Source organism: Ixodes scapularis, unplaced genomic scaffold, assembly GCF_016920785.2.
Source record: "Ixodes scapularis isolate PalLabHiFi unplaced genomic scaffold, ASM1692078v2 PGA_scaffold0__279_contigs__length_252992795, whole genome shotgun sequence".
Taxonomy (NCBI): Eukaryota; Metazoa; Arthropoda; class Arachnida; order Ixodida; family Ixodidae; genus Ixodes; species Ixodes scapularis.
The window spans coordinates 181,988,836-182,015,380 of record NW_024609835.1 but is presented as its reverse complement, the minus strand read 5'-3'; the positions used below and the strand labels follow the sequence as shown (position 1 = coordinate 182,015,380).

The following is a 26,545-nucleotide window of genomic DNA, read 5'->3' as shown; positions in this document are numbered from 1 at the left end:
GTTCTGTTCGTCAGATACGCAGAAATCCAGTTCACAAGGCGGGGAGAAATTCCTACACGCTGCAGTTTTTTTAGTAGTAGATAGTGCGGTACCCTATCAAAAGCTTTTGATAGATCCAAAAATATCGCATCAATTTGTTTCCTTTTGTTGATAGCATTGGCGAAGTCACGTACAACTGATACGAGTTGAGTCGTGGTTGATAGCTTTTTTCTGAACCCATGCTGAAAGCTGGCTAATATGTTATTGAATTCTAAAAACGAAGTTATGTGGCTGGAAATTATGTGTTCGAGCAGTTTGCAGCAACTGCTGATTAATGATATCGGCCTGTAGTTCGCAGCCAGCAGTTTGCTCCCGTCCTTGTGCACCGGCACAACCTTCCCACACAGCCAATCAGGAGGCAGGCATCCCTGATCCAAGGATGCATTGAACAAAACATACAAATACTGCGAAATCATGTCCATATAACGCTTCAGAAAGGCGTTGGGAATACCGTCAGGGCCAGAAGACTTTTTTACATCAAGTCTTAAAAGGAGAAGATGAATCCCATTTACGTTTAAGTTTATGTCTTACATTACATTAGATGAAAGAGAAAAATGTTCGATTGTATTTTCGGTCGTGCCCCGACGACCAAAAACACTATGAAATGTGCTGTTAAGCTCATTGACAATTCGGTAAGGGTCAGTAACCCCACAACCATCAATGTGAAGTTGGTCGACAGTCCTATTGTTGCCAGATAGATATCCCCAAAACTTTTGCGGCGCGTTTTTCATGAAGTTTACAAGTGTCGTTCCAAAAAAATAATCTCGAGCGCTCTGTATTTTTTGCTTCAGTGTTATTGAAAGGGAAGATATGACACTATTATCTTTACGAGCTGATTTGCGTTTTCGAGATATAGCTCTTTTCAAATGTATTATGTCCCTTGTTATCCAGGGGCTGTGCTGTTTCTTTTTCTGAAATTTTGGTACGAATTTATCAAGACATGATGCAGTAATGTTTTTAAAGGTATTCCGCAGAGTCGATACGTCACCTCCCGCCTCAAAGTCACTGAAGCAAAGGTGAAGTGAATCTATAACAGCTTCATCATCGGCAGCGGAAAAGTTAAAGACACATTTACTCGTGTGATTCTTTTTGACAGGACAAAATATTGAGGTAAGTAAAACAAGCTTATGGTCGGAAATACCATCGCAAACACTCACTGTAGTGTCCTCTGGGAAATTTGCAACAAATATAAGGTCTAGTACGTTATCCGTGCTTTGAGTGACTCTTGTACCCTCTTTAACAAGCTGAATGAGATTAAAGTTTAGCATCAATTCAAGTAACAAGTTGCAGTTCTTTACGTCCGTCGTACCGGGGTGTAAAGTGTGCCAATCAATTGTCGGTAGGTTAAAGTCCCCGGCTAATATGACTTTTTGATTAGGTTTGTATTTTTGCTCCATGTAAGACTGACTTTTTTCCAAAAACAACTCCGGCGAGGCGGGGGGCCGATAGATCACACCTACAAGAGCCGAGAACCCAAGATAATCCATTTGACACCACACACTTTCATTGTCGTCTATCTCGTCCATAGTAACGGAAATAATTTCCTTTTTGACTACTAAAGCAACTCCCCCTCCTCGGGAGCCTCGATCACGTCTAACCAGTTTGTGCGTCGGGGGAACTACTTCGGAATCTGATATGTCTGCTGATAACCAGGTCTCTGTAATCGCTATGATTTGTGGATCATATGTAAATATGATTTCTTCAAGCTCGTGAACTTTATTGACAATGCTTCTGGCATTTATGAGAACAACGCGCAATTGTTTGCTATCAAGTCACTCATCTCTGCTTCGCTGTACTTGAGAGCGAATACATTTTAGACAATCATTCTCTTCATCCCATTCATACACATCATCGTTCACTCGCAGCTTATCGTAATCAAGAGACACTTTATGACCTCGAGCTTTAAACTCCCCAGAACGAGACCACAGTTTGCTGCGCTTTGCTAAAGTGCCTTGACAGAAGTCGTGGTTTATCGATACTGGTGTTCCCTTTAGTTTATGGCAATTTTTTAATACCTTCAACTTCTCGTTATAGTAAAAAAGTTCATGATTACAGGTCGTGCTTTATCGCGGTTTTTTTTTGCCAATTCTATGCACTCTTTCAACTGAGTTGACAACCACACCGAGTTTTTCCGCTATCAGCTCCTCAATTATCTGTTTTCTTAGCACTGCAGCATTTTCACGATCAGGCTCGGGAACACCAAAAATGATAAGATTACGGCGCCTACTTCTGTCCTCCAAGTCGTCGAGGCGTTTTTGATGCAATTGAAGATTACTTTTGAACGATGTAGCTTCGGCCTTTAATGCCTGTATCTCTACTTTATGTTCTTTATGGAAAGGAGGAAGGTATCTTAAAAATAGAGACGTATCCTCGACTGTTCCTTTTTCTTCTACTTTGAAACTTCCTCTTTTCCTGCCTCAGTCTCAGGCTAACATCAGAATGGTTCACTTATTACCTCGTGACTCACTTTTGTGGGGAGTATTTTTCTATCTGCACATGCTCTCTACGAGCGTACAGTCGATGTCTGGTTGTAGTAAACCATGCTTCCCTGTTCATGCTCTCGAATCACCGCTTCAAAAAGTTTTGTACTACAATTGTGCTTTGGCACCAGTTCGTATGAGAGTGAAATACCTGGTGCCCACCTAACTATGCAGCAAGCCTGTGTTTCCTGTCATGCGCATGAAACTCGCGTTTGCCTTTTCCGTTTTTTTTTCTTTTATATTTTATGTCGGTGCGCATCGGCGCTGAAGACTTAATAGAACCAGGCCGGGTGGATAAAAATAACGATTAAAAAAGAACAATCTGATTTATGTGATACATATCATATCATCCAAAAGTGTTTCTCCTCGGTAGTTGTGGAGCTAGATGCCGATATTGAGGTATGCTTTGTCAAAGTTAAATGTGCATTTTCTCATATCTTAGTTGCAGTTTGTTATAGGCTTCCAGACTCGCAAGCTGTGTTTCTCCAGGAATTGTATAAAATTTTGAATTTTGTTACACTACGTTACCCGCAGTGTCCTGTATTTCTTGGTGGGGATTTCAATTATCCCGGGATTGACTGGATTGATTGTGTGCCTGAGAGTAGTTGCTGAAGTTCTTCGCAGTGTAGGGACTTTATTGATATTTGTAAATCTTGTTCTCTTGACCAGGTTGTGTTGGTGCCTACGCGAAACAATGCGATTCTTGATTTATTCTTTACGTCTATTCCAGAGTTAATTCTATCTGTAAATGCTATTGACGCTATCAGTGATCACCGAATGGTGGTGATCGACGCTAACATTGCTGTTCACAAAATGTGTTGCGAACATAAAGTCATCTTTGATTATGCTAGGGCAAACCTACCGGAGATTACTTCGGCACTCGAGTCATTCCTTATCGAATTTCAGGGTTCTTTTAGTCTCAGATCAGTTGAAGATAACTGAACTCTAATCAAGGACAGGCTTTTAGAACTTATGCATCTATTTGTGCCTAAAATCAAAATACCATCCAATATTCAAAAGCCATGGTTCTCGAGGTATCTAAAAGGCCTCCTTAACACCAAAAAACGACTTTTTTTAAGTGCACAGAAGCATAATAGTACGACCTCTTGGGACAAATATTTAAACCATTCTAAACTCTGTAAGCAGGCAATTGAAGATGCCAAACAACGATTCTTTGGTGGCACTCTTAAACAACTACTAAGTTCAAATCCTAAAAAAATTTTGAAAGTCATTAGCCCTCCGAAAAGTCAAAATGCCCCGAGCGGTCTTTCTGACATCCATGGGGATACGTTGTCCGATTTAGAAAGTGCGATTACTTTTAATCAATTCTTTGGAGGGGTTTTCACTGACGAGTCATTTCCTTTGCCTGCCTGTGATAACATTTATAATAATTCTTTCCTTGATCGCATCTTTGTTGATTCTGATGGGATAAGGCAGCTTATCCTCAACCTTTCCAATTCAACTAGCCCGGGTAGTAACGGAATTACGTCTAAACTGCTCAAACTCGCGCTGCCGGTCTCGAGTATTCTTCTGCAACTTTTATTTCAACAAAGTCCGGACCAAGGATACTTACCTAAGGACTGGAAACATGCAAAAGTTACCCCTATTTTTAAATCCGGTGATGCTACCTCCGCCAATAACTACCATCCCATTTCACTAACTAGCATACCCTGTAAACTTCTGGAACATATGATCTACAGCCATATTGTGAATTACCTTACAGAAATTAATTTCTTTTTTCCTAACCAACACGGCTTCCGTAAAAAGAAGTCGTGTGAAACTCAGTTATTTGAATTTATCACTGATATCCATGACAACATTCATTCACAAACGCAAACTGACGCTATCTTTATCGATTTTTCGAAAGCGTTTGATCGGGTCCCGCACCAGCGTTTGATAAGTAAACTTAAGTCACTTAATATGCATCAGTCTCTTGTAGACTGGATCAAAGAATTCCTTTCTGAAAGAACTCAATCAGTCTCGATCCATAACGACTCATCTCGAAGTATCTCAGTAAAATCCGGTGTCCCGCAAGGCTCCGTCCTCGGCCCTCTTCTCTTTTTAATTTACATTAATGATCTACCTAACTTAATTTGTTCAAAAATTCGGCTATACGCTGACGACTGCGTGATATACAGGCGCATTATCTCGAACGAAGATAGCTTCGCCCTCCAGCGTGACCTTGATTCGCTATGGTTAGGGTGCGTTAAATGGCAAATGGATATCAATATTACAAAGACCAAGCTTCTTACTTTTGCTACTATTAAGTCTAAGTCTGCCTTTGATTATAAAGTTAATGGTGCAATTCTTGAAAATGTAACTCATTACAAATACCTCGGAGTATTTCTAACGGATAATCTCGACTGGAAAATGCATATTGATCATATTGTGAGCAAAGCGAATCGATCTCTAGGGTATCTTAGGAGGAACTTGTTTTTAGCACCAAGTGACGTTCGATTGTTAGCTTACAAATCTTTTATTCTTTCAAAACTAGAATATGCGAGCATTATTTGGAGCCCATGGCAAGATTATTTAATTAAAAAAATAGAGTCTGTTCAGAACAGAGCCGTACGTTTTATTCTTAGAGATTATTCCTTTACGTCGGGTGTGACAGCACTAAAAACAAGAGCTGACCTTGTTCCTTTATGTAATAGACGGAAAGTATCACGACTGGCTTTTCTACATCGCGTGTATTATTACAACGCTGACCTTAAAAGTCAACTTTTACTTCCGCCCCATAGGATTTTTCCTCGGCATGATCACCGTCATAAAATTAGGCTACTCTTATGTCGCACTAAGCATTTTTCAGAGTCGCCCTTGATCTTGGCTTTTCATGAATGGAATGACCTCCCTGAAAGTGTGGTTGATATCTCAGACTGTGCACAGTTTAGGAGTGTATGTGAAGAATTATTTAAGTCAGTTTAATTTTATACGCTCTCTGGTGTGTACCTGTTGTGTATATAGTATGCTGTGTATGTGTGCGCGATCTGTCGCGTGCTGTTTTCACTGTTAGTGTTTTCTTGTTTTTGCAGCGAACTTTTTCTTTTGTCTCTCCCCCCCTCATGTAATGCCTCCGGGCGCTTTGAGGGAACAATAAATGAGATGAAATGAAATGAAAATTTTAAATGATTTGAATATCTGAGAAGCTGCTCTAAGATTTTCAGCTCCTAATCTGCTCCAAACTGTAGACTTTTGTGCTTCGAAGTTGCTCCAAAATGCATAAACTGCTGCTCCAAAACGAGGAATTTTGTGCCCCTAAGGTGCTCCAATATCCAGATTTTTCTGCTCCAAAAATTGCTCCAGAAAACCTGTTTCACCTGTCTCACTCCTGTAAACGGCAAAAAAAAAAAAAATCGCGGCCCTTTAGTTGTTTGTACGCAATTTCCGCTCCCTCCCCTGCTCCAGACGGTTTTCGAATAAAATGGAAGCAAAGGGTGGCGAGCACGATCGCTTTTATTTGACGCCGGTATTGAAGAAGTCTTGACAAGGTCGTTAAAGAAAAAGCGAGTGACTGTACACATCGGCGCTTCTGTTCGAAGCGATCCAATGCGATCGAGCCCTTCGCAGGGTGGTGCAAAGGCTGCTTCTGTTATAGAAACAGACAAAAACGTCGTCAGCACACTCAAAATATGGAGCTCATCGAATCTCCGCTGCCGGTTGCGATACTTTTTTTTTTTTTTTATACGGCCATACATTTGTTCTGCCCTTCGTTACGAACTTCCTATAAAATGTATTCGTATACATACGGGAAGTTCGGCCGCGCTCGGCGATCAAGATTTTGTCGGCCGAACGATCGTCAGCCAGCGTACACCCCGGTTTCGCTACGCAAACAAAACATTAATCGCGATCGTGCTCTGCGTGAGTGTCCAACCGGCTACCAAAGTCGTGTTCATACCCTGCCTTGCTCTGTAAAACGCCGACAGGACTATCATCAATATTCACCGAGTTTTCATGCAGCAGCGCCCAAGACACGGCGTCAAATGAACGTTTACATTATTTATCGGCATATTCAAACCAAACAAAGTACGGTCGAATGCATTTTCCGAAAAGAGCCTTACCTGGAAAAGAAATTCAAAGGCGTTATTCGTCTTACCTCGAGCACTTTTCATTAAGAAAAGCGAACGAACCGCACACCCGCGACAGAACCGACGCAGCTTATCTCGCCATTTTTTTTCTCTCTTTTAGCGCCGGAACTTCGTCGCGATCCGGAATTCCGTCATGCTGCGCTCCTTTCACTCCTCATGCATCGTCTCCGGAAACGGTGCACGAGAGCCTGACTCCAAAACCTCGAGTAACGTGCAACTGAAGTCGGTTTTTGCCGTCTAGTGGAAGGAGCGCTGAATCCTTGACTCCTGGAGCCGCTACTGAACGCGACCAGTGGTGGATGGGAATGCGAGTGTAGTCGCAACCAACGTTTATCTACAAACGTTGGTCGCAGCAACCTGTAGTAGCGACGACTTCAAGCAACTCGGCTGTCATAGAGATAGTTACAGACCGCGTAAACTTCCGCAACCAGCTGTCTACAAAGCAGCTGGTTCCGATCTTTCAATTCTCATGACCGTTTACACTGAAGAAAACTGATGATGCTGTCCGAGCAGAAGCTTGATCCGTTTGTGCATGGTATGCGTGAACCACTGAAAAGGTACGGCCTAAAACTAGTCTGTTGAAATATCCAGCAAAACGTTTCGTGGGACTTTCGATTTGGATCGTCATTACAGGTTGATCAGATATTAGCCTTGGTGAGGGCGTCGAGAACGAGAGCTTTCTCTGATATTAAACAGCGCACAAACATTCGGCGGAAGAGAAAAGGACAGTAGAACGAAAGAGCGCTGACTCCCAACTGATTTATTTAGAAAGAAGAGAAAAGGAGGAAAAAGAAGCCATGAAAATTGAACCCCACGTGAAGTGAAGACCAGATAGAAGAAACAAAGAAAACGAAGAAGAAGAAAGGAAGAAAATATGTACAGGTTAAAAGAAACAAAGAAAACGAAGAAGAAGAAAAGGAAGAAATTAGAAAATTAGAAAACGGTACTTTCACCCTTGGTCGGCCAGAGTTACTGCGCATAAGCGTCGGCCAAAAAAGACACATACTTAGCACTCAGCGACAGGGACGGTTGGCTGACGCATTGCTGTCCTAGTTTTTTTTAATTTCAAAAGCCTCGTAGATCTCTCGAGTAGTCCGGTCTTGAAATCTCCCAAGAACAGTTGTTTCACCAAAAGTCGGTGTGCTCTGGCAGGAGCGACAGTGTGTAGACAAGTGTCCGCCTACACGACGGGGCACCTTATCTGATGTAAGTAGATGTTAAACATGCTGATGTTGCCCAAGCCTCAGGTAAAGCCACTATGTTTAGCTTTTTCTGATGCTTATCGGGCAGTCAAAGGTTTCTGCTGGGGGAGTTTTGTCGACAAATGTTAAATTGTTCACCCGCACACGGATGGTGATAAACAACTCGGGGGCCTCTGATGCGTTTGTTCTGAGCATTTCTTTACACACTGGTATATTTCAGCGTTTGTACGGCAACAGAGAGACTTAAAACTTCCAAATAAAGCACGGTTTGTCAATTTCTTCCTTTGTGAAATAGCAGACGCTCACAATTCAAGCTCGCGTTTGATTCCGTTGCCCGCGGAACGCGATTTCTATCAGAAAATCTACTTTTTTTTTTCATTTCGGTTCCGCGGCACATCGTAGCAAACAAACCTTCGTCGTCTGCTCCCGGTCCTCGCCGGCCTCGCCGGAGCGAGGCATGAGGGGATTGCATTTTGGCGCACTCTCGATTTTCTCTGTGCAGCGAGTGCATGCACGCGTGGGGTGTCAGCGACGAAACGAACTCGGAGAGGGCAACCACTCGTGGAGTGCCGGCCGAAACAGGTGTATCTCGAAACAACCCATTCCGATTTGAATCCTTATCGTTTGAACCCATTCGCGAAACGCCCTTCGCGTTTCAACCTTTCGCGTTTCGACCCTTTCTCATTTGAACCTGTTCTCATTTGTACACTGTATTTGAACAACGCGCTCAAAACAGAGGGCAGTGGGGTACAGAAAGAAGGAGAGACAGTTGAGGATGAAGGTTTAAGATGAAGTGAAGGTGGTACATATATGCTGCAAAGTGGCGCCATATCGTGCATAGTTCATACAACAATTTGCCTTATGCCTGCGTCCCGCCCCGAGTCTGTTGACGTAGCTACCTGGGCACATGGTGACGTGGTTCCAAAAGTGCTAGGACTATTTCGGTACTTAATTTCACCTCTGGCGCTCTTGATGTCGTTAATTTGTCGTCTTGTGGAGCGGATGGATCATTGCGCCAGTCGTGTGTTATTGCTTGTAAGTACCGCGGAAAGACTCCGAGATCATGATGTTGGATTAATTTGGGTTCAGTTGTCAAATCGAGAATGCGAGTATTATATGCAAAAACTCTTAGATTAGCACGTCTACGCTGGAGGCTGTTCATTATTTTAAGTGTGTGTTATTGCTTGTAAGTACCGCAGAAAGACTCCGATGTCATGATGTTGGATTAATTCGGGTTCAGTTGTCAAATCGAGAATGCGATAATTATATGCATAATCCCTGAGATGATCACGTCTGCGCTGGGGGCTGTTCATTGCTCCAATGCTGGGGGGTGGGCACGCCATAACGCGTTGGGAGGCAGACAGGCGTCGGGAGCTGCAGCGTTTTTTCGAAATGTGCGGGTGCGGATGTTGCGTGGCTTGAGGACTTTCGTACCAGGCACAGTTTTTTTTTCTTTATTTCAGCCGTGAATCATCGGATGCAAATTATGCTCATCTGGCATGTTCTGTAAGGATATCGAAATATTTACAACCGGTGTCGTAGAGGTCCTACTGATCTACGACCATTGCATATTTGCCTATGTGTCGTCCCTGATGCCGTGGATTGACATAACTTTTAGATATCATTCTCCAAGATGCATTTCAAGGCGCAATAAAGCTTAAGGGGCCTGTTCTTCATAATGTAACTCGTTCCTTTATTTTGGCCTGCCGTGCGTAGATGCTTAAATTATTGCTTTTCCCCAGCCTGATCATGTACACGGTTCAAATGAGAAAAGTCGTTTTGAGAATGGTCAAAACCAGAAAGTATGTTTTCAGTAAGTCTGAATGGAGAAAGGTTAAAATGAGAAAAAGTATTTTTGAGTATGGTCAAAACCGGAAAGTATGTTTTGAGAAAGTTTGAGAGGAGAATGTTTAAAACGAGAAAAGTTGTTTTGAGATTGATCAAAACCCGAAAGTTTGTTTTGAGAACGGCCCGCGCAGCTTCAGACTGGAGCGGCCTTTCCCACAACATCGCTGCCGTCACCTGCCCATCAACCTTCATGGACAATGTAGCAACTCATATGTCTCTCTGAATAATTATGGCACCCACGAACTAATCCATGTGTACCCACCCCTTATGTAATACCCCCTGGTGGGGGGTCTTTAAGGTAATAAAGTGAAGTGAAGTTTAAGTGAGAAAGGGCGAGAAGCGAGAGTTGTTTACGCTGGGTTGAAATGAGAAGGTAGAAATACGAAAGGGTTCAAATGAAAACCACCCTGCCGAAACGGACCTGCTCCACGCTGCGAGTGGGCACGCGTGGGCACGAGTGCCGTGAAACAAACTTGCTATAAGAGAAACACCCGATGCCTGTTGGGCTGCTGCTGGCGCCATCTAGTGAGAAATTTGAAATGATATTGGCAAGGAAAGTAACAACAATATAACCCGCTTGTTTTCTTCAACGCAATTACTTTAGGTATATTTTTCATTAATTGTCAAAAAAGTAAAACTAACTAAGAAACCATTCTTTTATTAAAATTTACATGATGATATTCACAAGTAGCCCCATACAAAAATGGTCTATGGTCGTCTATGGAAAATTATATGGCGGGCTATCACCCCCTATGCCCTCTATGGTCGGCCATAGAAATCTATAAAGACAGCTACAGCCTGCTATAGAAAGTGCTTGTGTCTAAAAACTGGGAACCAAAAAATTTTCTTTAACTGCTCATAGAAAATTCTATGGCCACAGCTCTAAAGATTGGGAACCAATAAATTGTCTCTAACTGTCTATAGGAATTTTATGGCCTTGAATCTAAAGACTAAGAAGTAATAAATATTCTTTCCGCGCCTATAGAAAATCACTACCGGCGCTTACGTTTTTAGTAAAAACCCTTCACGGTGGAAAATTAATTCAATACTAAATTTCTGTAATGCCGGTGGCAAGCTATGACCCAAGATATGTTCTCTGCTGTTGCAACGCGTCGTGAAAACCAGTAATACGTTTTGTTTGAAAAATATATTAAAATACTTGTGCAACAATTAAAATTCATTATTACCCCCAAAAGTGAAAATAACTTACACTGGCGCCGAACACTGCAATCAAGCAATAGCTTGATCGCAATTTTCAGCACCAGTGTACTGCATGTCATCACTGCATTGTCAACGTGATTCATCAAACTTATTAAAAAGATAATTAATACATTTTAGTTAATTAGCCTAATTATTTAAATTTCCTTTTTTTGAGGGTGTTGAATTCAGAGATGGGGGCTATTCTAAGAGACAATTCAAATAATGTGTTAAGTACGAGTAATATTTGCTCCGCCTCTCCACATTTTTCGACAAATGAAAGGTCACCGGCAAAGTCGGATTCAAAAATCAGACTGCTATATATACAGCTAGTGCGTATTTGGCATATGTAGAGAGGGATCCGATGGCGCTGCGTTGTTGCTGTTCTGTGTATTCTGTGTATTGTGTTGTGTTCTGTGCATTCTGTGTGTTCAGGGATGTATGTAAGTATATCTACATGAGCGTTCCCAACTTGAAATAATTTTTTTTTTAGTTTTCTGGCTAAAGAGAGCCATAGCTATGGTAAGCCATAGAGAAGTTTTTCGCCAACCATTAGACAAGGTAAAGAGCGCTATGGCTGGACAGCGTTAGGATCATAGACAAAGCTAAAGAGGCCCATAAAAACGACCATGAAAAATGCTAAAGACAGCCATAAAAAATCATTTAGCTAACTGGGCCAAATAGCTAAAGTCGACCATACAATGAATTTTCTATAGCCGACCACAGGACATTTTTGTTTGGGGCGCTGGAAGCGTAGGAAGGGGATTTCTCACTTCCCAGTCCTGATCATCAAGCTTGTCGTTTCCCCTATGCATCTTGTCTGTCATTGTCTCTTAATCTACTCGATCTATCAACTCACTTTCGTAAACCGGCATGTCGACTCCTCCATCAACCCACGGAATTCAACATGTGATGCTGAATAACGACCTAGAAGGTGAGATTATAGTGATTAAACCATCCTATCAATACGTTCAATTCTCACCGTCTGTCCTTTTTCCAAAAAGAAAAGTTTGTAACTAAAATTACTCCGCAAAAGTCAGGGACTAAACGTACAACGTAGAAACTTTCCTCAAATACATTTCCTACTGGTCCCATTTACGTGTCAAAATTTGAAGTCCCGACTACGACTACATACCTAATAAAACAGACTACTTCAAGGATGATCCATATTCCGAAAATATGCTTTTGTTTTTTATCAATTTCGTACTGGGTTTGAGATTCGAAATTTTCATTTGTAAATGGGACCAGTAAAAGACGTATTCAGAGGAAGGTTTTATCTGGTACGTCCAGTCGCCCATCTTTTTGCGAAAATTTCACAAAAATTAATGGTACCATTAATTTTCGAGAACTTATTTTAGGGACACCCAGAACTTGTCAAAAGCAGTCATCTGTTTTGAACCAATCTGTGAGCTCTCAAGGTTTCAATCCCACAAAGCGTAAATGCTGTTCCCTACCTTTGCCTTATTGAGGTCGCTGTCAAGGTGCATTTGACAAAATTAGTGCATTGTAACCTGTCAACTTTGACATGCAGTGTAGTTTGTTTATTTGTTTACCGTATTTACTCGAGTAATAGCCGCACTATTTATGAACAAGATCCTTGCGTCTACTTTCCCACAGAACACATATACATCCATCATTGCGTTGCGCATAAATAACATAGCGAATAACAAGATCGAGAGCACGATTCTCCGTACAGTACATATGCAATCTTCACAGATGGCATCTTCGCACGAAGACGTTATCTCTGTCCTGTAAACCGCTGGAATCATGCTGTCAATCGCGGTGATTGGCAATAAGCGTGCTCTGCGGAAAAGCGAACCTTCAGGTTTGCTTCATAAACAGCGCGGCTATTACTCGAGTAAATACGGTATTTATTTGCTTTACGCTCGGGGCACGAAGACATTACAGAAGGGGAGAGCGCACTCGGGATCAAAACAATGTAATGTATAGTTATTCACACTAAAAAAAAATGAAAACATCGATAAGAGCAGACCTAAAAAGTACTGTGTCAGTTATGGATGCAATTGGTCCGGGAAGGTGGTTGCAATTGAGGGATGTGCGAGGAAGGAAAGGATATTGGAATGTAGATGTGATAGCGATAGTTTCCTCAACTTCGTGCTAATGATCATGACAAGCAGAAATATAAATGAAACGGGTGATTAATTTGTCACGAAGCACAGAGTTATAAAAATAAAGTTTGGGAAATAAAGAAAGGCGTGAAAGCTTCCGACGCAGGAAGAGGGGCGGGAGTAACAATTTTGATTTCATAGTGACGCTAGATGTATAATGATAATTAGGAAGAATAAAACGAGCGGGATATATTTTGAATGACTTACAACGCGCTGATAACAGTGGCTTGTCTCCGGGATCCCAGACAGGGGCTGCGTATTCTAACTTCGGTCGAAGTAGAGTTTTACAAAAAACAAATAGCTTCAGTGAAACAGGTGCTAATTAAAAATTGCGCGTGAGGAGCTTAACATACGGTTAGCATTAGATGTGATACACTGAACATACGTTTTTCGTGAGAGGTTAGAAGTTCAATGCACACCTAAATGTTTGTTAGAAGATGCCATGTCAAGCTGGGAGTCTGATTAAGAAAGTAGTTGCTAGCTTCATGGGACTAGCGAGAAACATATATGGACTTACATTTGTTAGCATTAAGCGTCATAGACTATACGTCACATTTCGGGTAGATAGCGTTAATATCAGACTGAAGCATGATGTTATCAAGATTATTAAGCATCTCACGGTAAATCACGCAGTCGTCAGAAAATAAGCAAATATACGAGGAAACATTAGAAGGGAAGTCGTTAATATATATTTAAAAAGTAAAGGTCCTAAAATATCCTTTGGGAACCCTAGAGGCTGCAGACGAAAAGCAAGAGTTATTATTATTTGTTGTAACAAATTGTGGCTACAATGATCGAAAGGATTGAATCCAAGCACGAATGTTAGCATCTATGTTAAGGTTGGACAGTTTCCGAAGAAGTAGTTTATGAGATACTTTATCGAACGCTTTGCAGAAATCTAGGAAAATGCAGTCTGCCTTTATCCACTTGTGTAACAAACAGGCAATCGCTTGTTATTCTGCAGTGCAAATCAGGCGAACCAAATTTGTGGTTTTTCTTTTGTACTAGGTTCTCAAAAGTGTTTCCTCAATAATTATACACGCTAGGTTGCACTTCAAAATAGTGGTAAATGCATGCATATTGCAGTTTAGATATATGTTTCATTATGAGCATTGGGAATAGAGGAAACGAAAATGTATTTATTAAATTATTCATGTTCGTTGTGTGTTTGATCCCCGGTGCAGAAAACCCCGAGGACCTACAAACCCCGGACATGTTAGAAGAAAGTTTGGGAAAGTAACAAGGAGGTATGCAACCACAGGAATAGTTACTGCACTTGACAAGTGGACACATGGGGATTCCAAGCTGCTCGTCGGACTACTAAACAAATATTACCCAGAAATAGGCCCAATGAAGAGGTTCTGAACCAAGAAGGCAATGTTTGAACAAATCGTCTTTGACCTCAAGCTAGTCTTAAAGATATCAGGGGCAGCATTCCAGTACGACGACAGATGTAAGACGCAAGCGGAAAAGTCATTCTCATAAAGTGAACAAGACGTCCGGAGTTTCACGATGCAATTTTGAATTTGAAGAAGAGTTTGCTAGAACTCGTGCCATTGACGACAGTCTCGAGCCCGAGGTGATGCGTAGAGTTAGCTGCGTAATCCAGAAGACTGCCCCTGTAGTTGGAGTAACGGAGGGCGCCGCAACCTCGCCAGCAGTGAAGGAGCAGAACTTTCTAATCTAAACGACGGGCTCTCCTCCAGAAGATAGCAGAGCTGAAACGTCTGCAGGAGCAAGGAGGAGGAGGCGGGCTGACCGGGTGAACAGCGGCGTGACCTGGCAGTAACAGATGGCGGAGTCTTTCTCCCAAATTAAAGGCATCCACGATGAGAAGGACACCAACAAGGAAAGGCGACACAGAACACTTGGAAGTGCACGAGCAGTACATGGCCTTACTGACACAAGTGAGAGGTGGTTGCCGTCAAAACGGTTGACTGGTGTAATAAGCAATTTTTCGGCTAATCCCTAAGATAATAAAAAATACCATGTCAAACTTTTGTTGCATTTACTGATTTATGTTTCTCAAATATTCCTCGAAGCAAGGATAAAATACAGCCAATCAGTTGCACGTACCCTCAAGTAACTCCGTCAATGTTGTAGTTTGCTCTTATAAAACAGAAGACAATAGGCAAAACATGATTTTTCAACTTTAGCCATTGCTTATACTACTTGTAAAAATGTCAGAACATAAAAATTGGAGATGCCCTAAACTTTTTTCAACGAGGTGGTTGGAAAATGTTCGAATTTCCAAGTAAATTCCATTAAAAAATTCAACAATTTTTAAACTTATTTTCTTGAAAAGTTCCAACAAAACTCGAACTTGGTGGAATGAAAAATTTGACCGCTTTCAAAGGTGAGACATTACTTAATGGCCCATTCGACGAACTTTGAAGCATGTTCGACAACTCAAAGATATATTATGACACTTTAAATTGTTTCAATGTGTACCCGTATCTTGAAGATTTAGGAACTGATGCAAATTACCAACGACCTAACTCAAATTTTGGGCGTAACAATATGCAATTGGCAAAGCAATCGAAGTTTGATTACTGTAGTAGAAGACTGGCTGGCAGCTCTGTTATGAAAGCCAAGTGGCCGAGCGTCAAGGCATCCTGCTCACCCTTCAAACCAGCAAGCTCATGGTGTTAGTTTTGCCAAAATACACTCTGAGCTTTGCCTTAAGCTTCAAGCTACAGTATGCTGCACCCTATGCTTGGATTCGCCTGAACATTGCTCGCGTGTCAGAAAATTAACGAAAATGACTCGAAATGGCATGTGGACAAAGGCACCCGTGAAATTCAAAGAGTTTGAACTTGACAAACTTTACTTGAAAAACAAAGTGCAAATATTTTATTTGTTAGAACTTTAAAATTTGAAGATATTTAAAGCCGTGGGGCTCGAACTTCAAGAAACCTTGAAAGCTTCGAGCTTTGTCTAATTCAAACCTTTCGGAAGCTTGAAAGCTGCAAACATTGAGAAAGCGAACCTTAGAGAAATTAAAAAAAAATTCAAACCATTCAAATTTAAGTTTCGGGTAGTTTGCGACATCTTTAATAAAAATAAACACGAAAACCGGTATTAGAGACAGTGACAATCAATGTGCAGGTGCAGGTACAATAAACACACGCATAGTCACAACTTCAGCAAAATATCAACTCTCAAGCACTCAGAGGCGCACTTGAAAGACTATAATAGAACCATAAAATCAACTCTTGTCAACACAGCAGAAACAGTTACACACAATCAAAAATAAAAAAGGTCAACTTCGCCATTTCCTCTAAAACGCTCCTGGATTGTACAAATTTTCTTCTAGTTGTTTCCATTCGTTACTTTCCAAAATGTTACAAGCCAATAAGGCAATACATGATACAAAATGTCGTTTTTGTGCCGAAGAGTGAGGTAATAAGATTGTGATTGTATAAAAGCTGATTGTTACTTACAATGCAATCCGAATATTTTCAGTCAATAAAAAATTTAACCTTTCGGGCAGTCAAAGTTAATCTGCTTTTATTTAGGGTGTAACGCCAAATTTGGTTGCTTCAAAATGTAAATCTCAAAACATAATGTTTAACCATTTCATTGTCTCATAAAACAGATAAAAATAAAAGAGGTATTATTATTTTATGGCGCTATTAAAGTAAAGATCCTTTCACCCTTCTGAATTGACCATGACAGATACAACCTGTGCAATAAAACATATAAATTCGAAGAAATCAATAACTACGAAATCTCAGAGCCTGTGACGATTCGCTAGGTCTCGTTTTCATGATTGGGTGCGTCTCCTCAATCGTGTCAACGTCATTTGGCAGATGACCGGATAGGGCCTCTGCTCCTTCAATTCCCATGTCTCCCGAACTAATAGAGAGTTTGTGGATAACGCAACAGACAGAAATGCCAGTGAAAGTGCCGAGGAATCGGCGCTTGTCATCGCATACTTCCTGTAGTGTCAAAGAAGATGTCGTGCCGCTTCACATACGTGACAGGCAGCTTTGCATCCGACAGCGAATGTTCACGTACGTGCCATCTATGCAGCCGATGACGCCTGGGATTCCCAAAGCCTTGTCCGTTGTTAGCTGTTGCCAGCCAGCACTTAGACTGAAAAAATAAAAACAAAGGCAACGGGAAGCGTGAATTAGAGCGCAGCTTTTCCTTTACACAGGCACTGAAGAAAGCTGTAGTGATAACCATAAAAAACTCCAATCATCTCAGTTATTATTCTGCCAAAAAATCTTAATGAGAATCTTTATTAAAAAATTAGGTATGAAATGATGTCGAAACGTTCTCGGACAGGTCTTGTTCTACAAAAACAAAGTACAGCACGACAATGCACTCGTAGTGGTTGAGGGTAACAACTTTCATTCGTCGCGGTGCCCAGTGGCCTCACTCCACGAACAGTCGAAGCCGTGCAGCACAAGTTTATATAACTAAGTGCACGTGCGCATCTGCGATTTAGTATGGACAGAAAGCTAACATAAAATTCTACGCCAAACTCAGCAAATTTCGAGCGGAGGCCATTGAAAGTATTCGGCAGGCTTATAGCGAAAAAGCATTGAGATGTCTTGAGCGGCTTTAGCACTTCAAAAGTGACAGAACATCAGTGAAAGACGAAGAGGCCAAAGCGACCTTCGACAAGGACAACTGCCGAAAATGTTGCCAACATTTGGGGACTTGTTCATGCGATATCTGTGAGGATTGCCTGTACTGTTTCCTCTAACACATTGACAATGTTAAGAATATCCTGAATGTTTCTCCGACAATCCTCATGCACAGGTTTCCCAATTTTTAACATATTTTCGAGGTTTATATTCGTGGAAGGTCGGCCTGGCCTCTTCGGCTTCCAGCCCCGTTCTGCCTTTTGAAGTGCGAAAGCCTCTCAAAACATCTCCAACGACTCATTGCTTCTTCGCCACAAATTTGCCAAATCAATTGGAATTGTATCGTTCCAAATCTGCGGAGTTTGACGTAAAATTTGATGTTATCATTTTGCCCTAGTTTTGCAGTTAATACTCAAATCACTGAAGCTCATGTAGAAAGGGTCCTAAACCTTGTGTAACAGAGCTCCCACTGTTCACAGAGCGACGGGGGGGGGGATGTTTCTGTTTTTTGTTTTGTTTTTGTTTTTGCTCGATCTTACAAAGGTCATCCTGGTGAAGCCCACACTGCTTGGTGATAGTAAGGGGGAGATTTTGGTTTAGATGGTCGGGGGGAATCATATGTTTGTCTTTTTCGACTTTGGCTACGTGGCTCAAGCTGCCGGCCGTTACAAAGCGTATAGCATTTAACATCCATCCACCCGTCTTTAATGCTGGCACGCGTCGTCGGCACCAAAGCACGGTAGAGGCCTCGGAGACAACCGTATGGGCAATGTGCGATGGGGCGGCAGCTGCGTTTTCAGCCTTCGGACCATGGAGTGTGGACGAGCGGTTCAAACAACCTATCGCAACTGTCTGACATACGAAATCTCTGATAGGCCTGTGCACGCTGGCGACAACCTCGTCGAAGCAGCGGAGCAAGTGCCTTCGCTGTGGAAGCTTGCACACTTCCGGTTTTCGCCAGCTTGCACAGGCCTCCGAGAGTTTCGTCAAACAGTTTTGGTAGGTTTTTTGAACCGTTCGTCAGATTTCACGGTCAGAAGGCGGAAAACAAAGCTGCGGCGCCATCGCACATTGCCCGTAGGATTGTCTCCCATGCCTCCACCGTTGCTTCGGTAACCGACGAGTTTTGCCAACATTAAAATGGTGACACTCTCAGTGTTGTCCGACCACCGACAAATTTCGCATAAGGTCTATTAATACCTGTACGTTTGTGTTTGTTGTCCACTTATTGTTTCTAGTCTCGGATGTTCAAGATGTTGGAACCCCATAAGAGCTACCGCTGTAAAAGAAATGTTTGCTTTGCTATGACTGGTTCGCCTCGGCGTAAGATTGTATTTATTTTCGGACAACATTCCAGGCGCTTGGATTCCGAGCCTTTCTACTCACAGTGAAGCTCAGCAGGCGTTGCATCTGGCTTTGGAGTTCGTTGCAGCGGACCCTTCGTGACAGACCGTTGGCATTTCTGTGCTTCTCGACTATGGAGGGTTCAGCATGAGTAAACTTTTGGCAGCAAACATAGGTTTGTTGAAGCAATGTACGGAATTTGTGTTTGCGAGTTCCAATTTTCAACACTCTGAATATCAAACCTTTATTGCGCATTAACCGAAGTTGATGGTCATTGATACAATGAAGCTAGACAATATATATTGAGACACGTCAATAATATGTCAGAAGCTTCTTGGATACTTTTATTACCGCAGCCAGTATTTTTCCGCGATGTACACATAGCACACTACCAAGTCACAGAAGTCAGATTGCTCGTCTCGGATACGTTTTCCCTTGTAGGTCCGCTAAGCGATTTGATAGCAAAGCTGGTCCAGGACGTTTTTTTTTTCCACATTCTGAATTTATTTGACTTAGTGGAGCTTTCTTTTATTTCTAGAGGGAGTAATATTTTACTTCCAGTCGAAATTAACACAAATCGGTAGATTTTGTGTGAGGAGTGAATTACTAGAACAAAAAAAAAAGTATTTTTGCTGACAAATGAGTAACATTATCATGAATTGAGTCCTTTACAGGCCTTTTATAGATGTCCATGGTATAGTGATGGTGACGGGGTATTGTACAATCGGGTATACATGTAATTCCAAACCGAAAAGAAATTGTTACGACCACACATAATATTTCTGTCAAGTGCGCGAATACGCGCTAATGAGAACAAGCTAATTCGCCCCAAAATGTTGTTTAAATGACATTTCGATTGTTAACAGTAGGCATCCCATTTCTTAATACGCCTGAGCGGAGCCACAAAACGCAAGCCTGTTATCTGGAACATTGCCTGGGCTGCGTGAGCGCACATCTGTCTCAAAAGTTATGATTTTGCTTACACTCATGATGATACAATGTATACCCTACCGAAAAATCCGGTATAACTTTTCGCTATCCGCATTATGGAACCGGAAATCTATCTAGATTCTATCTGGACTCTATCTGGAATTTAGGTTTTCAAAAATTATTCCTTTGTCTGCAATCTGGATTTCGGGTTTCCAGTAACAAATTTCCGGTTCCATATTCCGGATAGGGAAAGTTATACGGGATTTTTCGGTAGGGTAACGCATCAGGTGGCTTCAAGGAACAAAATCAGGCTGGCCGGTTCAAGGTCAGACACGCACGGCTTTTATAGAGTGGGCACCGTATCAAGCTTTTGATATTAGTACTCCTCGACCGGCACAGTGGCTATTCAGTGCTGAATTCATGCTTTTACTTTGTGTATACATGCGCGGGTGCATTTGGTTCAGTTGCTCTTTAGCAATAAGAAGCCGCTCGAACATTTATGTTTTTTTTTTTTTTTTTTTGCAATTCTTGTGCACACAACTTATGGAACTGAATCCTCCGATAATCTTCATTTTTAATTTAAAAGCACCACGCATAAAGACGAATTTTCACGCCGTAGCGTCTGGCCCATTTAAAACATTGTTTTGGTCTCACAGAACTCATGGTCTCATCTGCAAACCTCGGCGTTTCTTCTGTTTTCCGCAGTGTTGTACGTGTGCCGCGAGAGTAAAGTTACAATTTGGAAATTTCATAAGTTTTGTTTCCTCCTACTTATTTTAAATAGTTGTCGAGAAAGTGCCCACTGCAGTGCCCACTGCAGTGACCAAACGGAATATTTATACTTTGTTTATAATATATTGTAACGTAGTGTATGTTCGTCTCTCTTAAGTGTTGACTATACTGTAATCTGACCAAATCCCCCCCCCCCCCTCCCTTGTGTAATGTCGAGATTGGACCTTCAAGGTATCATGAATAAATAAATAAATGTCTGCCCTGCCAAATATATCAAATTTATTTGATTCCAGGTACAAACAAATCTTGTATGTATTCTACGTAAATTATTTTGTCACCACAGCAGAGTCTTTGAGGTGATTTTCACACATTACAGAAGTGTTGTAATTCCGAATGAAAGCCGTCCTTGTGATCAGACAGTATGACATCTTGATGTCAATTATTAGGCATCTTATCAGCAAGAAGTGCGTCGAAAGGGTGAGTCCTGCGAGTTTTACAACGTAAACATAAGAAATGTCTAATAAGATGTGTATTGCGTACGTTTCTTAGGTTGCCTGGAATAATTAAATACAAATAAATAGAACCAACTGAACATTCAACTTGTTCTATTTCTAATCATGGCTCAACTAGCTCCCCTCCAACCCAATGAACAGTGCCACTCAAAAACTATAATTAGTAAGTTCGGGGAAACTGAATCCTCATCTTTCTTCTCTACGTTGTATTTGATTAGTCATAGACTTGACCAAGAGGGAAACAGGACTGCGGCTAATGCAATATAAACGCAAGCACAGAAAGAAAGAAAAAACTTTTTACGCGTTTTATTCACGTGCTAATACGCAAAATTCAGCACTTTTCTTGGTTCGCAGACGTGCTGCTCATAATAAAGATCATACTCGTTCAACGTAAGCCTTAATTTAGGTTAACAGTTTTATTATATGAGTATGGATAAAATTTGAGTTATTTGGGTTAGCTTTTTTGGACGAAACATATGTTTGAATACCAGGATACGCCCTTAATATTGCCTAGTAGAACTGCCTTTTTTGCCAATATGTTTTTGTTTTTGTTTAGGGTGTTCTCAATGAACGAAGTAAAAGCAAATGAAGCTGGGTGTTGCTAAAAATAACGTTTGAAAAACACAATAAATGAGTCTAGCGATAAAATTACTCCATTCGCACTACTGTCAAAGTGTTCTGCGTAACGAAGGAGTGCCCGCCAACGCGCGTCAAGAATTTACGGAATAAAAATAGACCGACTCTTCACAAACCACGTCGGGCGGAAAAGACATCCTTTTCCGGCTTGAACGGGAGAATGCTCATGGACGATATTTTTAAAATGTGGATATCTTTATTCTTGCGCACCAACAGTAATAACCATAGCGTCCTTTGGAACTACTGAGTAGTGAAATGAATTCCAATTCCAATACAATAGGTGAAATTGATAGTAAGAAAATTAGTCATGTATAACAGTGGCGTAGCCGCCTCAAAATTAAAACAAAACCTAAGCGGTGTAAAAGATCGTGGACGCTCGAACCTTTTCAAACATGGATTATCAAGGTCATCTGAAATTGTGAAATATAATTAACATGCACTATTTGATGGTAGAGGCAGCATGTCAGTGATATTTGCGATCGTAATTGTATAGAAATGCCTACTTGACATATTTTGTATGACATCTAAGCCATAGGATATATTGTCACGAATAACAAGGTGACAAAACAACGAAATAACTGAGAAATCTGAAACGTTTAATGGGGCGAACTTGTGCCCAGGAATAAAAGGCAAAAGAGAATAACAACAGAGCGTCGCGGGCGTCAAAAGCGGCGAAGCAGCAGGATCGAACGCTGAGGCGAAACTCAGTCCGGTTCGCCACGCGGCGCCCCTTTTGTACATCCGTGAGCTTCTGGAATAATTGGCGTAGAATGTTCGACGCGTAGAATATTCGGACCTCGAATACGCCCAACATTATTCTCGAATCTACCAGAAAACTGAATTCCAGCAATAACAAAACATGCTGCGCTCCCAGGAATCGAGCCCTGGCTTTTCGTGTGGGAGGCAGGCGCGATAACCATTAGGCCACGCGCGCGCTGCCTACTTGGCCAGCTGCGCGCTCGGCAATATGCCAGGAAATAACCCGTCGTGCTTTCTTGGAGCACCTGCATGTCATTTAGGACGTTATGATACAAACTAGGGCTGGAACTTGAAGTTTAGCTTCCAGTCTCTTAACCTTTTAAGGAATTTGTGAGATTATGGGAGTTGTGGAGACTGCAGTTATAGCAGAAACGCGTGTAGGGTGTTTCTGCTTAAATGTCTTAGGACTCTACGATAAATACCCGAATTATGACACCAACCACCTTGTAATAGATATACAGTATATATATATATATATATATATATATATATATATATATATATATATATATATATATATATATATATATATATATATATATATATATACTGTAGTGGACTATTTCACTCTCGCAGGTATGCGACGCGAAGAGAAAGGATTCGAGACCAGTTTGATAGATAGAAAGAAAAATAAACTTTACATTTCGAGAGATAATACAATGATTAAAATAAAAAGTACAAGATTAAAGCGCGAATGACATAAGTACATGAAAAAAAGAAAAAAAAGGAAACGATACTAATGGAAGTCTTACAATTCACGGATGCGGCGAGCTTCATCAGAGTTCATTTTCTGGTTGGTGGTGCAGCGGCGCAGTCCGGGTTTTGTTGTGCCGTCTTGGCGGAACAAGGTCTTGCGTAAAGCTGCAAGACTTCGACGTGGGTAAAGACCTTGTGTATAGCTGCAAGCCTTAGCCCCCGTGAGCTTGATGATTGCCCTGTCGGTCCCGAGAACGTTGTGTACTTCGTCTTCGTCTCTCGTCTCAGTCTCTTTTCTCGTGCAAACTGCTCGCTCTTTTCTCTTTCTCTTCTTCATTTTCTTGCTCCCACCTTGTTGACCCCGAAATCACCATGTATATATATATATATATATATATATATATATATATATATATATATATATATGAAATGGTCTGCATCATAATCTCTTTATTTGTTGTGCATTCGTAAGAAATGTAAGCAGTCATAGAAAATGTGAGAAGGGGCTCTTATAACAGGCGCTAAAATCGCACGGGCGCCTTATCGCAACCGTTAGCCTTGTACTTGCTCCACGCATGGTCTCTTTAGCGCACCACTACGACCACCATATGCGTCACGAATAATGACGATTATTGAACAGCTTTTCGATATGCCGAAGTATTCTAGCCAAGTGTCAGCCAACTTGTTAAAATGCATTTCACTCTTATTAACACGGAAAGAGCTTCGTGATTAACTAATACCGTTTTTCACTGGGATGTAGTGACCACACGAATACAGTGTGGATTTAACAGAATAATGTTCACTCTCATGTTCCCTGACATAGGTATAGAGGTGGTCAACTCTTATGTGAGAACGGCTTGCGTTGGTAAGCATGCGAAAGGGAGGCGTACCTATAGTAGTCAACGAATTTGAAACTTCTCCTAGAAGTCGTCGATGCAGCGATAATTCTAATCTTTTCACGCAGTGCAGAATCCGGGGGTGCTTTTCAGTAATAAATTATTTTCTTCATGCAGATACACCTTCACAGAACAAAGTTTGAAGATCTGCAGAAGGAACTTCCCGTTGATATTCTGCCGGAAGAGTACGGAGGCTACGGGCCGGCCTTAGACTTCGAAGCCTTTTGGAGCCTCGTGGATGCGCAAGAACCGTGCTTTGTAGAAAGTAATGGTTATGGAAATCTCAAAACGAAGAAAAAAAAAAAACGGTGCGCGCGAAATGAACAGGATAGAAATTACAACTGTAATGCAGGACACCTGCCTTTTGCCTGGCAAGGAAACACCGACGAAAATGCAATCACAAAACAGTAAAGAGTTTCGTTTAAACTAACGATGGGTTTCAAATCAATTTATGTATTTATTTGTTAATTTTTTTATGTCACACGACAATGTCATTGTCTCAATACACCAAGGGTGAAAGCACGTCGATTTTTTTGGCATCGCCTTTTTTTCATTGATTGTCATATGTTTGGTGAGGATATCACACCAAGGTGTCGACATCAAGTGTTCAATATTCGTTTTTTTTGTGTGTGTGTGTTTATGTAATACATTAGTACGGTTTGCATGTACGAGTGCATATGGAGTTACACACGTGTGGTCGCTCGATCATAAACTCCAGCACTGGCATTAAAGCGAGAATGCGATGTTCGTGTCGTGCTCTCTCCAAAGGCTTCAAACACGTTCAGTAGGTAGATAAAAAAAAGGAGGAAAGTAGGCGCTATCTTACAAGCGTTTTTTATTGTCAAAATAAGTATGTTCGTTTGCATTTTTTTAAAACCTCGTGAATACTTCCTCTCCATCAGAATGAGCGTGACACCGAGGTTTTCTATTTAGGAAATTAATTGCACGTATCACACGGACATCGTCTGACCACTTCTATACTTCGTTTCAGCTTCAGTCCGAGCGCGGCAGATGTTATGAGCAAAATGGACAATCAAACAGCGTAAAAAGCGCAACGTCATGGCGTGCGCTCTGCGCTTGATAGGACTAGCCGGCGAAGGAGCACGCACAGAGAGCACGCTGGTCCTATCAACTGCAAAGAGCATGCCATGACGTTGTGCCTCTTTTGCTGTTTGATTGGCCCTTCGGCTCATAACATCGGCCGCGCTCGGACCGAAGCTGGAACAAAGTATAGTACGTTAGGGCGTTTTCCCCTTGGGCTTGCGCCAGGCTGCCCCGGCCTGGGCCAAGCCGCATACACAACCAAGAAACTTCCAAGAGCCGCGGGGGGGGGGGGGGGGGGGGGGGGGACTTTTGTTTAGAGCAGTAAACGAAACTCTCACTACTTTCAATCTGTCCGAGTCAAAAGCTGTCGAGCTGTACGTAAGGTCGCAGTAGCACAAGACTACCAAACCGCAACCTGTCTTTCGATTTAAAACGCGTTCCATTTCTCTTGTTGGGGAAGTGCTCGTGTGACCGGGAGGTAGGCGGGGGAGTGCGTGTGTGTGCGTGGGGGGGGGGGGGGGGGGGTAGGGGAGGGAGCCGCTAGCCCCAGCTTGGCCACCCCTTCCCTAAACGTATATAAAAAAATAAAAAAAAATCGAACGGGGGATGGGCGTTCTTGCGACGGATTCTACCAGGCGTTACTCTGATTAATCATCTGCGGTGATGCGCCACACCAACTTGTACACAAATAAGAATAAAATTTGATTTATTTGCAGTTTTTTTTTTTTTTTGTACAACAGTGTTTTCCAAACTACGGACCGGGACTTCAAAGCTAAGTAGCGACAGACTCAGCGAGGTATCGCGACGAACCTCGGAAACTTGTAAATGATGTGAACTTGGCTTCTCTGCGGTGGCGCTCATGAAAACAAAGTAGAGGTCGCAGCTCATGATGCCGTCGGAACTAAGAGTTGAGTAGTTCAAACTCCGCCCTCGTTTCGAGGAACCGTGCTCTAACGAACAAGCTCACTTTAGTCACGAGGAGCAGTCATTCCTTCTGGCATGTGTGTACTTTGTTTTCTTTTTGAAGTGTTATCCAGCTGAGCTGATTCCCTCCCACCATATTAACTCTCAAATAAATTTAAACTTCAGCTTTCTGTGTCATTGTCCATGCACTGCAATCGGAAAGTCTGGGTCGGCACGAAGCACCGGGGAACCGTGGCGCGATATTTGACTTTTTTATGAATCGCAGGGGAGCAAAGTTTGTGAACTGCCCAACAGCGAGGAAGGCGGCAACTTTGATATGACAAGCTTTAAAAAGAGATTCAGTTCCACAGAAACTGCAGATGGAAGAAAGCAACCAGACTGAATATAACAAAATGGTGAGCTGGGCTAGATGGCTCATTACTCACTAAAAGTGAAAAAAAAAAAATCGCCACAAAGCAGCAACTATTAATGATATTGAATTTCTAGTGTAGCAC

General features: G+C 41.8%; 2 pseudogenes; one reads left to right on the top strand and one right to left on the bottom strand.

Annotated features, from left to right (window-relative positions):
• Window positions 1-1,811: 1,811 nt before the first annotated feature.
• LOC121837818 lies at window positions 1,812-11,726 on the bottom strand (annotated as a pseudogene).
• LOC121837816 lies at window positions 11,725-24,494 on the top strand (annotated as a pseudogene).
• Window positions 24,495-26,545: the final 2,051 nt, after the last annotated feature.